Source organism: Felis catus, chromosome A1, assembly GCF_018350175.1.
Source record: "Felis catus isolate Fca126 chromosome A1, F.catus_Fca126_mat1.0, whole genome shotgun sequence".
NCBI lineage: Eukaryota > Metazoa > Chordata > Mammalia > Carnivora > Felidae > Felis > Felis catus.
In genome coordinates, this window is record NC_058368.1 from 70,690,658 (window position 1) to 70,705,557 (window position 14,900).

Here is a 14,900-nt window from a genome sequence, read left to right on the forward strand (position 1 = left end):
TCACAAGCTGTGAGATCATGACCTGAGCCAAAGTCAGACGCTTGACTGACTGAGCCACCCAAGTGTCCCTCAAGAAAGCTGCTTTTAAAAAATGCCACAAGAGACTTAAAACTGCCCACAGGCACAGGGATTTGGGGCCTGCCTTCATCCTTTGTCTGTCTGCACACCAGGCCCCTTGCTGCTCCTGAATCAGAATCCAGGTGGTGCTGGGCAAAACAACTTTGCTGTTGGAAATCCATCAGATATTGATGGCTATGAGCTGGACAAGTCACCTAATCTCCCCGGGCTGCACTGTCTTCGTATGGACAGTGTTCAGTGGTTTCCAAAGATCACAGGAGTACCTAGCACCTCAAAATCTAATATTATTATATTTGTTACATAATGCCATTAGGGATGGTTTCTTGGCACTATGAGGCATAAATACAGTAATGGGATAGTCATCAAAACAAAAGTGGATTGGAAAAGCATTCTAGCCCCAGGACACTTTATAAAATGAATGGGACTTTTAGAATGAATGATGTAGCAGTGTTAATAAAGAAGAGTACAGTGGGGCGCCTGGGTGGCTCAGTCGGTTGAGCGAACGACTTCGGCTCAGGTCACGATCTCGCGGTCCGTGAGTTCGAGCCCCGTGTCGGGCTCTGTGCTGACAGCTCAGAGCCTGGAGCCTGTTTCAGATTCTGTGTCTCCCTCTCTCTGGCCCTCCCCCGTTCATTCTCTGTCTCTCTCTGTCTCAAAAATAAATAAACATTAAAAAAAATAAAGAAAAAAGAAGAGTACAGCAAAAGGCCTAGGGAAAAGTGCATTGAGGATGAAAACCGCAGTGCGTGGCTTTCAGGGTGTGAGGCTTTTAATGATTTATATGGCTGGGAGAAAATCTGGCTTCAGGAAACCTCTAACTCAGCTTGATGAAGAATGAAAAGAATTTCCATTAGTTACGTCAGCTCTTATTCAGTCCTTCTGATGACAAAAGAAAATTGAAACCACTGAAGCGTGCCTTATATAAGGCACCAAGAATATTGATTTGATTTGAGCAGGTAATAAACTTGGCAGCAGGGCCACATGGGATTGGTTGAATTAAGCCACACAGTCATGGGATTTAGTCAAACTCTCTTTTAAACAAACACCAATCCAGAAACTTCTCTCGCATTAGACACCTTTTAGTAGCTCACTTTTCTATCGCAATTTTCCCTCAATCCTTTTGCAATCAGTTGTGGTTACTCTAAGTATTTTGAGGTTGAATTTTATTAGCTGCTAACAAAATTAAGCCAAGTGCTTAAAGCTATTTGTAGGTGGGTTTCACAAAATGTTATCTTATGGGTGTCTAATTTTCAGAAAGTTTATCAAAACAAGAGAATCCTGTGTATGGCCAATCTTCCAAATGACTTTGCTCCTGGAATATAATGACTCTACTGATGATTTTTATTATTATCTTTTCAGAAGATAATATTTTTCTCTGAACTTTACAAATATTCTAAAATACATTGGTATTGTCTTACTTTAATTGTAGGAATTTTAATTTAACTATGCCAAATAATACATGAATATATTCTGTTCATAAAAGATTCAAACAACCCAGAAGTATCTGGAGTAAAACGTGAAGTCCTACCCTGCTGCTGTCACCCACCACTAACCCCAATTGTGTTTTTGCTGTAGCTTTAGCAACTGTGACAATTTAATGTGCACCCTGCTAATAATTTACTTATTTATACTCATATGTAGTTTTCATGGTATTATATGTTTTGGTTATATTTTGTGTTGTGACTTTGTGACTTACCTTTTGTGCTAGTAAGAGTCTGGATGTTCTTTATTTTATTTTATTTTTTTAATTTTTTTTTCAACGTTTTTATTTTTTATTTTTGGGACAGAGAGAGACAGAGCATGAACGGGGGAGGGGCAGAGAGAGAGGGAGACACAGAATCCGAAACAGGCTCCAGGCTCTGAGCCATCAGCCCAGAGCCTGACGCGGGGCTCGAACTCCCGGACCGCAAGATCGTGACCTGGCTGAAGTCAGACGCTTAACTGACTGCGCCACCCAGGCGCCCCTGGATGTTCTTTGTGTGTGTGTGTGTGTGTGTGTGTGTGTGTGTGTGTGTGTATTAATGTCTATTTATTTATTTTGAGAGAGAAAGAGAGAATGAGTGGGGGAGGGACAGAGAGAGAATCCCAAGCAGGATCCACGCTGTCAGTGCAGAGCCCAAGGTGGGCCTCGGTCTTCTGAACCATGAGATCATGACCTGAGCCAAAATCCAGAGTTGAATGCTCAACCAACTGAGCACTCAGGCGCCACTATATATATGTATATATATCTTTCATTTATCTGCATACCAGGCATCATGCTGGCTTCTTTGACTCGGCAAGCTATGCCATGTACTTTGAATAAATTCCATTTTTACTTAGGTTAACCAAGGTTGGATTCTATTGCTTATACTCAGAGAAGCCGGAGCAAGTGCCTCCAAGGGGGATACTGCAACGGACAAACTCCACCACCTAGAATTGGCTGAGTCAAGATAAGACGAGAGAAGTTCCCATTCTTCACTGGAAAGTTAGAGATTCCCACAAAGTGGTTAGAAATTCCTGGCTATGTAGATTCTGCTGTATCCTGGAATTCTGTCCATGTATCTTCTGTGGCTAGAGCTTTAGGGCACTTGAGAAAGGATGTCATGTCTTGGCTACTCCTTGAGGCTTTTAGTAGCATCTTACCAGAAAGAGGCAAGCTTTGAAATAAAAGAGAGCCCTGGAGGGAAAAGAGAAGGGGGCATCTATGCCTGTTTCTCAAAGACCAAATCCATCAGTTTCTATGTTGAGGTTTTAGGATCATCACCATGACCAACCACGAGTGAACTTAAGGAGCCAAGGGTCATTAGAACGTGGGGTCCTTGGGACAGGGACTTTATCTTTTTCATTGCTATATTGTGTAAGCAGGTACCTGTAAACACTTAGTGTTTGTTGAATGAATGACTCAGCATTACTAATTCAAGCGTTTGATGAAGTGCAAACTGGATGAGAGGATACCACAGGTTTATCAGGGTTATATTTCCAGAGAAACCGAGAGCCTTTCAAGTGGTGGAGTTTGGGTGGGCTTGGCTCCTTGCCCTCACCCTCATCCTCAGTCCCAGCGGTGGGCACAGAACCCAGGTATGGCGAATGCACTGAGCGACTATTAGAAATAGAAAACATGACCCATGCCAAGTCAGTTTGGCTGCGGTGTGAATTGCTTACAGTGCCAGCAGTATCCTGGAAACTGGTTTGAGAAATGAACTATCAACCTGCTCATGAGAATAGGGAGCAGATTGTTTCCCTCACTCTGCAGGTTCCTGCTCTTGTGAGATCTAGTATTTTTCCTCTTCCTTTTTCTGCTGGAGAATTCCTCAAGTTTCTATCCTTGACCTTCAGCTCATTCTTGAAACATTCTCTCCCCATCTCCTCCTCTCTCATCCATCGTTACCTTCCTTTGGATAATAACACTAAAATTTCTGTCACCATAAAGTCTCTTTTCTCCAAAGAAAGATGTATGCAAAGCACAGACGTCATTCCCAGGATGAGAGCATGAACCACTAGGATCAGGGAAGTTTCCACAGAAGTGGTAAGTTGGCTTTAAAAGATGAGCAGGAATTGGTTTGGGAGGAAAGGGGTTGAGCAGAGGTCACCATGCAAACACATTCCAAACAGAAAACATAGGTGAATGTAGGGAGAAATAGATCTATAGAAATAAGGTTGTAATAGTAAAGTTTAATCCTTCATTTTTAACGTAATCAAATCGAAATAAATCACTATAGAGACAAAGGGTCTGAACAATATAGTTAATAAGACAAACTAATCAGTCATACAGGAACTAACTGTATGCCACAAGGAGTTATAGGATTTCCTTTTCCCAAGCTTTTATTTGGAAAAGTTTAAACTTGGAGGGAAGCGAGAGACGCAGTCTTTACTGGGATGCTTGGTCTGGTGCCAGGGAGCAGGAATCCAAGCACAGGCATGGCTGAGAGTGGTGCTGCCTCCAGGGGGGGCTATTTTCTTTGAAGATTCTCAGGGGAATATAACTATTATTATTATTATTATTATTATTATTATTATTATTGCCACCTTGAGTATTTCTTAATTTTTTAAATGTTTATTTATTTTTGAGAGAGAAAGACAGAGCATGAGCAGTGGAGGGGCAGAGGCAGAGGGAGGCACAGAATCAGAACCAGGCTCCAGACTCTGAGCTGTCAGCACAGAGCCCAACACAGGGCTCTAACTCACAAACTGTGAGAACATGACCTAAGCTAAAGTCTGATGCTTAACTGACTGAGCCACCCAAGTGCCCCCCGACCTTTAAAATTTTTTTTTAATGTTTATTTATTTTTGAGAGAGAGTTATTTATTTTTGAGAGAGGAGTATTTTTTATTAATAGTTTATTTACTTTTTAATTTACATCCAAGTTAGTTAGCATATGGTGCAACAATGATTTCAGGAGTAGATTCCTTAGTGCCCCTTACCCATTCAGCCCATCCCCCCTCCCACAACACCTAGAACAACCCTATGTTTGTTCTCCAGATTTAAGAGTCTCTTATGTTTTGTCCCCCTCCCTGTTTTTCTATTATTTTTGCTTCCCTTTGCTTATATTCATCTGTTTTGTATCTTAAAGTCATCTTATGAGTGAAATCATAAGATATTTGTCTTTCTCCGAATGACTAATTTCACTTAGCATAATACCCTCTAGTTCCAGCCACGTACTTGCAAATGGCCAGATTTCATTCTTTTTGATTGCTGAGTAATACTCCATCGTGTGTGTGTGTGTGTGTGTGTGTGTGTGTGTGTGTGTGTGTGTATACCACATCTTCTTTATCCATTCATCCGTCGATGTACATTTGGGCTCTTTCCTCTTTCCATACTTTGGCTATTGTTGATAGTGCTACTATAAACATTGGGGTTCATGTGCCCCTTCAAAACAACATACCTGTATCCCTTGGGTAAATACCTAGTAATGCAATTGTTGGGTTGTAGGGTAGTTCTATTTTAATTTTTTGAGGAACCTCCATACTGTTCTCCCGAGTAGCTGCACCAGTTTGCATTCCCACCAACAATGCAAAAGAGATCCTCTTTCTCCCCATTCTCGCCAATATCTGTTGTTGCCTGAGTTGTTAATGTTAGTCATTCTGACAGGTGTGAGGTGGTAGCTCATTGTAGTTTTGATTTGTATCTCCCTGATGATGAGTGATGTTGAGCATTTTTCATGTGTTGGTTGGCCATCTGGATGTGTTCTTTGGAGAAATGTCTATTCATGTCTTTTGCCTATTTCTTCACTGGATTATTTGTTTTTTTCGGTGTTGAGTTTGAAAAGTTCTCTATAGATTTTGGATACTAAACCTTTATCTGATACGTTGTTTGCACATATCTTCTCCCATTCTGTCAGTTGCCTTTTAGTTTTGCTGATTGTTTCCTTCACTGTGCAAAAGCTTTTTATTTTGATGAGGTCCCAATAATTCATTTTTGCTTTGGTTTCCCTTGCCCCCAGAGACGTGTTGAGTAAGAAGTTGGTGTGGCCGTGGTCAAAGAGGTTTTTGCCTGCTTTCTCCTCTAGGATTTTGATGGCTTCCTGTCTTATGTTTAGGTCTTTCATCCATTTTGATTTTATTTTTGTGTCTGGTGTAAGAAAGTGGTCCAGGTTCATTCTTCTGCATGTCGCTGTCCAGTTTTCCCAGCACCACTTGCTGAAGAGACTGTCTTTATTCCATTGGATAGTCTTTCCTGCTTTGTCAAAGATTAGTTGGCCATACATTTGTGGGTCCATTTCTGGGTTCTCTATTCTGTTCCGTTGATCTGAGTGTCTGTTTTTGTGCCAGTACCATACTATCTTGATGATTACAGCTTTGTAATACAGCTTGAAGTCTGGGATTGTGATGCCCCCAGCTTTGGTTTTCTTTTTCAAGATTGCTTTGGCTATTTGGGATCTTTTCTGGTTCCATATAAATTTTAGGATTATTTGTTCTAACTCTGTGAAGAATGCTGGTGTCATTTTGATAGGTATTGCATTAAATATGTAGATTGCTTTGGGTAGTGTTGACATTTTAGCAATATTTTTTCTTCCTATCCAGGAGCATGGAATATTTTTCCATTTTTTTGTGTCTTCTTCAATTTCTTTCATAAACTTTCTATAGTTTTCAGTATATAGATTTTTCACCTCTTTGGTTAGATTTATTCGTAGGTATTTTATGGGTTTTGGTGCAATTGTAAATGGGATTGATTCCTTGATTTCTCTTTCTGTCACTTCATTATTGGTGTATAGGAATGCAACTGATTTCTGTGCATTGATTTTATATCCTGCGACTTCACTGAATTCATGAATCAGTTCTAGTAGTTTTTTGGTGGAGAGAGAGAGGAGTATTTCTGATGCAGAATGCAAACTTCTCATTATTTTTTAAGGCGGCACTCAAACCTTTACAGATGATTTTCAAATCCTCGGAGCATATCTTTGCAGACTCTGATCAACAGTATTGTTCCCAGTTAATCACCTCCCCCTTACCAGTAATAGTCCCTTATTTGTTGCTCTGTGACTTGCAGTGACCTCTCTGTGGAAGGAGTATGATTTTCATGCCTCACCGATAGCCAGGTTGGCCATATGGCTTGCCTTTGGCAAATGGACTTGAACAGAAGTAACAAACGCTACATCCAAATAGAAGCTCTCAGAGACACTGCAAGGCTCTTCTGTTTTCTTTCTGCCACTGGAAAACGGCACATTCCCATTGGGGGCTGTTCTTTCAGACCCCCATTCTGGATTCTGGAGTGAGGAAGACCCATGGAAGAGAACTGTCACCATTGCACAGCTGAGGTGTGACATGATTGAGAAGTAAATCTTTGTTCTCATAAGCTACTGAGAACTTTGGGGGTGTGGGAACCAACTCAGAACCCCAGAGTTGGTATAATTATCATAAGAAGCTAACAAAATTATTACAAGATTGTTACAGGAAGCCAACTAAAAGCAACTTCTGGGAAATAATGCTGCCGTAAATTTCTCTTTAGGGCAGATCTCTTCCAGGAAGGGAGAAAAAAAGTAAAACCTATCCCAAATCCCTTCTCCAGGGAAGATATATCGCTCTGAAAGAAACAGAAAGATCACTGTAGCTGTGTAGACAAACACTATCAGTAATTTTCTCATCTCCTCTTTGTTCTCCTAGAAATCCACTTACCTTTCCAAAAACTCATTTGTTTCCCTGCAAGTGCATTTCTCCCCTTCTCTTTCACTTCTGAAGATGGTGTATAAGCCCCAAATTCTAGCCATCCTTTTGTGTTACTCATCATTGTTGACCCACATGTGTATGTGTGTTACACATGTAGGTAAACTTGGGTTTTCCCGTTAACCTGGTTTTTGCTAGCTTATTTTTTAAAATTATTTTTAACATGTATTTATTTTTGAGAGACAGAGAAACAGAGTGTGAGTGGGGGAGGGGCAGAGAGAGAGGGAGTCACAGAATCTGAAGCGTGTTCCAGGCTCCGAGCTGTCAGCACGGAGCTCCATACGGGCTTGACCCACGAACTGTGAGATCATGACTTGAGCTGAAGCCAGACACTTAACTGACTGAGCCACCCAGGCACCCCTGGTTTTTGTCAGTTTGATTCATGGGCTTTGGGTACAGAACACAGAGGAAAAGTTTTTCCTCCTCTCCATGGGCCATTGTGTACTGTAACAAAGCTGATTAATACAGACTGGCAGGCCTGAGTTTCTGATTGTGTCAGTACCATTTGCTTGCTAGAGAAAGCTTATGTTCTGGAAGACTCCTGGTCAAATGTTCCTTTATAGTCATATAAATTGAATATAGTTAATGATTTTGTCTTTCTTGTAAAAAAAAATAGGGTGAAGAAATCGCGACTGTCGTATACTGGTATTAAGTCACAGTTACACATCTTCTTTTTCAGAAGACAAATTATACATATTGCAGAAAGAAAACAGGTTGGATAATATTTGCCAAATCCCCGTGAGAAACCTGTCTGTCTATAAATTATTCTTCCTTACTGTTTTAATGTTTCTATTAAAGAATAAAGAAGGAAGTGTCCATTAAATGTGCTTGAAATTCCCATTTAGAATTAGGACTGGCCCATCATGACTGTCCCAGGAGAGGTCATCAAAAGGAGCTGAGGTCCTCAGCTTCCTGAAGCTGGCATTTTCCCCTCTCCACAGAAGTTGCCTGTGGGTCACACACAGCACTTCTGTACCTGCCCCTAAGATCAAATAGAGTCCCAGAAATGCTCAGGCATTTGGAAAATTTATCTCAGAGCAAGGGGCTGGAGAATCATGTAGATATTCCCAGATTTTGTTAAGCAAGTCGTTTGAGAGAAAAAATAAGAGACATAATACGAGACTCCCCATTTGGCTGACTACCACTTTATGAAACAAGAGATACCCCCAGTTGGTGACTGACGTATCTAGGTGATGGGTACATGGAAATTTCTTGTACTTTCTCCCAATCTATGTGTAATATGATTTTTTTCATAAATAAAAAGTTGAGAGAGAGAAAGAGAGAGAATCAAAATAGGCTTATTCCAGAGAAGAGGGTCGCCTAACTTTAGCAAGTGTTTAAAACAACTTAGCAAATTAACTTGCTGAGCCTTAATTTCTTCATCCATGATATGGGATTAAGAATACCTCTCTTAGGGTGCCTGAGTGGCTCAGCCAGTTGAGCATCTGACTCTTGGTTTCGGCTCAGGTCATGATCTCACAGTTTGTGAGTTCAAGCCCCACGTCAGGCTCTGCACTGACAGTACAGAGCCTGCTTGGGATTGTCTCTCTCTCTCCCCCTCTCTCTGCCCCTCCCCTGCTCAGCCTCTCTCTCTCCCTCAAAAATAAATAAATGAACTTAAAAAAAATCATCTCTCTCATAGAATAGGGTCTTAGCAAGGGTTTCCAAGGATAGCACCCTTATGTCCACAAAATAGATACCTGTTTGTAATGAGATGTTTGCCCTCTGGTTACTAAAGTAATCCTCAAAGTATTTCAAATCCCTAAGTAGAAAGTTTGTTGTTACAGGGGCTCCTGGGTGGCTCAGTTGCTTAAGGGTCTGACTTTGGCTCGGGTCATGACTTCACAGTTTGTGAGTTTGAGCCTGAGTCGGGCTCTGTGCTGACAGTGTGGAGCCTGTTTGGGATTCTCTTTCTCCCTCTCTCTGTCCCTCCCTTGCTCGCTCTTTCTGTCTCTCAGAAATAAATTTTTTTAAAAATTTAAAAGAAAGTTTGCTGTTACAACTTGGTTATAATAAAGCACTTAGATTTGGCCGCAGTACTTTTTAAAATATAAATATATGATTAGCTTTTAGCTAAATATTTAAGGGGCTGGGTGGATATTTTTTTGCCTGGGCAGCCTCTAGTTGCCTGCCTATTCTCTATGGATTCATAATGCCAACCAGACTGCCTCGTGGATCACTCCTTAGAAGACCCAGGGCTCCTCCCTGCTGACCCTGAAGAGTGAAGACCCGAAGTCCATCCTGCCAGTACAACCCAAGGTACCTGTGTTGCTACTGGAACCTGCTGAATGCAGCATTCCTCCACTAACCAGAGAACAGAAGTGGGTTCCCTGAGAACACCTCCGTCCCCCCCACCCCACCGCTGGCATACATGGATGGTTAGGAGTTGTGATCTTTATCACCTTCTTTGGCTGGAGATGAATTCATCCCTTCTTTCCTGCTGAATCTTAGGATGAAAGGCACTTTGGAGGAAAAAGAACCTGATTCTAATTTCACTTTGGAACCAGAAATGTGTTTAAAATTTTTTTTAATGTTTATTTATTTTTGAGAGACAGACAGAGAGAGTGAGCAGGGGAGGGGCAGAGACAGAGGGAGACACAGAATCCGAAGCAGGCTCCGGCCTCTGAGCTGTCAGCACAGAGCCTGACATGGGGCTTGAACCCACAAACCATGAGATCATGACCTGAGCCAAAGTCAGACTTAACCCATGAGCTACCCAGGTGTCCCAGAAATATATATTTTTTAATGTTTATGTATTTATTTTTGAGAGAGAGAGAGAGAGCACAAGCGGGAGAGGGATGGAGAGAGAGGGAGACACAGAATCCAAAGCGGGCTCCAGGCTCTGAGTTGTCAGCACAGAGCCCAATGCAGAGCCCAAACCCACAAACTATAAGATCATGACCTAGGCTGAAGTCGGACACTTAGACTGAGCCACCTAAGCACCCCTAGAAGAGTATTTCTTAATTCAGACTAGGGCAAATAAATTGGTAAAGAACTTGATGCCATTCTCAATCAATATGAGTTTTCTATCTCATTGATTTCCCATAGATCTTGTTTAGCATTTAGAATGTCCTGTTGTAGCATTTAGATATAGTGTATCATTTATTTTCCCTGTTAGTGTGTTCTTCTGAGATATGATAGATGATCAGTAAATGTTTATTAAATGGATGCAGGAGGATGCCTGGTGGCTCAGTGGGTTAAGTGTCTGACTCTTGATTTTAGCTCAGGTCATGATCTCACGGTTCATAAGATTGAGCCCCACGTTGGGCTCTGTGCTGACAGCACAGAACCTGCTTGCGATTCCCCCCTCCCTCTTTGCCCCTCCCCCCTCAAAATAAATAAATAAACATTAAGTGGATGGATGCATGCATGGATGGATGAAGGATGAGTATGTGGGTGAGTAAATGACTGCATGGGTCTATGGAGGGATGGTTAGAGTCCACTTTAATCTATGTAGCTATCCCTCTAAGATTTCTGCATAGACTCTGTATTATGGGATGAATGTTTGTGTATCACAAAATTCATATTTTGAAGCCCTAACCTCCAATGTGATGTATCTGGAGGTGGCACCTTTTGGGAAGTAATTGGGATTAGATTAATTTAGGAAGGTAGGATCCTCATGATAGAATTATTACCCTTTTAAGAAGAGGAAGAGTCACTGGGGCTTTCTCTCTCTTTCCATATGCATGTGTGATTTTTGCTTATTAATAAGAATAAAAGTGTAAGCAGGAGGGGTGCCTGAGTGGCTCAGTCGGTTAAGCACCTGACTTCTGTTCAGGTCATGATCTCACGGTTTGTGGATTTGAGCCCTGCGTTAGGCTCTGTGCTAGCTTGGAGCCTGGAGCCTGCTTCAGATTCTGTGTCTCCCTCTTTCTCTGACCCTTCCCCGCTCACATTCTGTCTCTCTCTGTCTCTCAAAAATGAATAAACATTTTAAAAAGAAAACATAAGCAAGAATGCTACATGACAACAGCCAACATTTATGGAGTATATCCCACGTGCTAGGCATTATAATAAAAGCTTTTATGAGCATTATCTCATTTCCTCTCTTTCAGGATAGTCCTTAAGCAGGGCTCCTGTCAGCTCGTGGGCACTGTCGCAGTTGGGCCAGTTTTTCAAACATGGAAAGACTACGGGACTGGCTGGTAACCAGGTGAAGTTTGAGCGCCTGGTGTCTCCGTCCATCCACCACTCGGGCTCCAGGTAAGGCATCCAGAGGGGTTGCCCTGGTAACTGCCCCAGCATCCTGCTAGGGCAGCCACAGCTCCCACCCCATTTGTGGGCCCCAGACCCACGCAAAAACAACCATCGCCGACATGGCTTTGCGAGGGCCGTATTTACCTCCCACCATCTGGAACCCTCCAAAATTACGGCAGCTGCTTGGTGGAACAGCCTCCATAGCCTGTAACACAGGTTATTTGATATTTCTTTTTAAAAATTTTTTAACGTTTATTTATTTTTGAGACAGAGAGAGACAGAGCATGAATGGGGGAGGGGCAGAGAGAGAGAGGGAGACACAGAATCTGAAGCAGGTTCCAGGCTCTGAGCCATCAGTCCAGAGCCCGACGCAGGGCTCGAACTCACGGACCGCGAGATCGTGACCTGAGCTGAAGTCGGACGCTTAACCGACTGAGCCACCCAGGCGCCCCTTATTTGATATTTTGAATGTCACACCTGCCTTTCTTTTCCTTTTCCTTTTCACTTTGCACCAACCACAGCAAGATGAAAGCAAATCCACCTAAAAGATTTGTTTAAATCTCCCCAGAGATCAGATGTTTTTCATTTTTACCTGCTATCTTGGAGACCTTGTGTGTATACACGCACAGTTATCACACAGCTGTGATCACAGCAAAGTTCATTTTTGCGTCTTGCTTCTTTTGAGTAACATTACCTCATAAGAATTTCCCCCAAATCATTACGTCGGTCTTCAAACGTCCTGTTTTAATGATTTATTAGATCCTAGTTTGATTTAGAGCAGACACCTGTCTATGAAAATTATGTGTGGTAGGTGTGGGGGGAAGAGAGAGAGAAAGGAAAGACGATACAATGTCCTCTCTCCCTAGTCACTGCAGATTTTTCCCAACAGGTGTCAAGACAGCTAGACAAAGTATATTGTTCAAATTTCTCCTATGGGGCTGAATTGATAGCTCTGGAGGAGAAAGTGGAACTTTACAAACAGCTGTAATTACAAATTCGTCAAGATACCTGGCTCTTTGGTTCAGCATTACTTGTTTTATGACCTTTTTCTTGGGGAGCTCAAGCCCCATGACACCCCAAAGCTTTTTGTTGAAGTCGTAATACTACAATTAAAAGAGGGCAACTGGAACAAATCGTTAATTGTGAAAACATAGCCTATCCATTAAGTTCTAGAAAAATATCACTGATTTCTCAGGAACATCCCTTGACCTCAGAGTGATTAATTTGTTTATTTATAAGGACATTTATAAAAATTGGGCCCTTTTCCATGCCCTAAATCAATGCTCCGTAAACTTCCCCATGTCTTTTTGCAAGCTGGGAAAGTAATAAAGAAAAACAGGAAAGGGCTTGCTAACACTAGGTATTCCAAACACTTTCTTGTTGCTAAGGCTTTCGAATTCTTTTTTCGTGGAACACAGTATTACATGCTTAGCTTGCTGTAGGTAATTTAGCAACAGGATTTACCTAACAGAGCGGTTTTTACTTGATCTAATTTTAGATAATTACCTCTCTTTTCCAAGCTTGTTTCTACACTACTTCTGCGGTCCTGGTTTGTCACACACACGTTTACCCTAGGATCTCCTGCTTGTAAGGCAGTAGATAGAACGGCTCAATTTCCTTCATCAAATTTCAAGCATGAACTATAAGTAAATGTGTAAAATTAGGAATTCCACACCGGTCATAAAAACCTACCCACAAACAGGTGGAGAACAGGAAACAAAAACAAAAACAAGCAAAACCTGAATCAGAATGCCTAAGTCAATAAAAGATTTCATGAAACCCGGCAAATGCTAACATTACTGACAGCTGGATATCGAATCTGAGTCATTACCCAAATAGGGCGCCCTACTTAATGTTCACCAAATACTGGAGATTTTCATTCAAAGGCAGTTTTCCTGGGACCGGGTTTGCTAATACCTTTTTTTATTTTATTTTATTTTTTAAATTTTTTTTTAACGTTTATTTATTTTTGAGACAGAGAGAGACAGAGCATGAACGGGGGAGGGGCAGAGAGAGAGGGAGACACAGAATCGGAAACAGGCTCCAGGCTCTGAGCCATCAGCACAGAGCCCGACGCGGGGCTCGAACTCACGGACCGCGAGATCGTGACCTGAGCCGAAGTCGGACGCTCAACCGACTGAGCCACCCAGGCGCCCCCCGGGTTTGCTAATACCTTAAGAAAGTTAGTCTCTGGAAATAAGGCAGGAAGTCAGCTGTCTCCTCAGCAACTTCTCTCAGTTTTTGGAAAAACACTTTTTTTTCTCCTTATAGAACCTTTCATCTTTTTGTTCCAGCACATTTAAAAAAGCTGTACCTCACATACAGGGGTCTTTTTCCAAATATTCGTTACAGAGAACAGAGAGAAAACATCTTTTCTTCAAGGCTTCCTCTTGCCAGGTGCTGAGTATGTGCCTTCTGGGTGTTTCTAGTGGAAACTCGGCCAAACCACATACTGAAAACTGTCCCCAGAGGCTCCATAGCACTGGTTCTCTGAGCAGACACTATAATAGCTTCCCTACTTGTATCACAACTTTTTATCACAAAGTTTTTGTGAGGACAAAATGAATGAAGGTAGTTGGGGTAGGATGGGGTTGGGAGAGGGTACTTCAAACTCCTAAGAGCGATTACTTGTGTGGGGTAGGATGCTACCTTCTACTTTAGACTTTTTTTTTTTTTAAGTTTGTTTATTTTAAGAGAGAGAGAGAGAGAGAGAGAGCAGGAGCAGGGAAGGGGCAGAGAGGGAGGGAGAGAGAGAATCCCTAGCAGGTTCCGTGCCATCAGTGTAGACCCCGACACTGGGCTCAATCCCACCAACCATGAGATCATGACCTGAGCTAAAACCAAGAGTCAGACATTTAACTGACTGAGCCCCCCAGGTGCCCCTGTAGACATTTTTAACATTATGCATTACTTTTGAAACGATCAACTTTTCAATAATTACTTTTATTTTACACAGAGTGTGTCAAAGTGTCTTTGAGTCTGTACTATATTATATAAATAGGACAATTAGTAGCCTTCACTTCCCATTTAATGAGTCATTTCAAACCCAATGAAAAATGAAAAAAATACCATCTGAAAAAAATCTCTTTTTTTATAAATAGACTTATTTTTAGAGCAGTTTTAGCTTATAGAAAAAATTAGCAGCAGTACCTACGGTTCCCATATATCTCCCTCTTCCCCATACATCCTTTCCCTGTTATTAACATCCTGCACAGGGTGGTACATTTCTTACAGTTGATGAGCCAGTGTTGATACATTAATATCAGATGAATTCTTTGGTTTACATTAGGTTCGCTCTTGGTGTACTTTCCGTGGGTTTTAACAAATACATAATGACAGGTATCTATCATGATAGTATCATACAGAAGAGTTTCACGGCCCTAAAAGTCCCCTGGTTTCCACCTATTTATGCCTCCTTCCCTCCCACCAACAAACCCCTGGTAACCACTGACAGTAACCTTATCCAGGATCCTCTGAGCTTTTTCT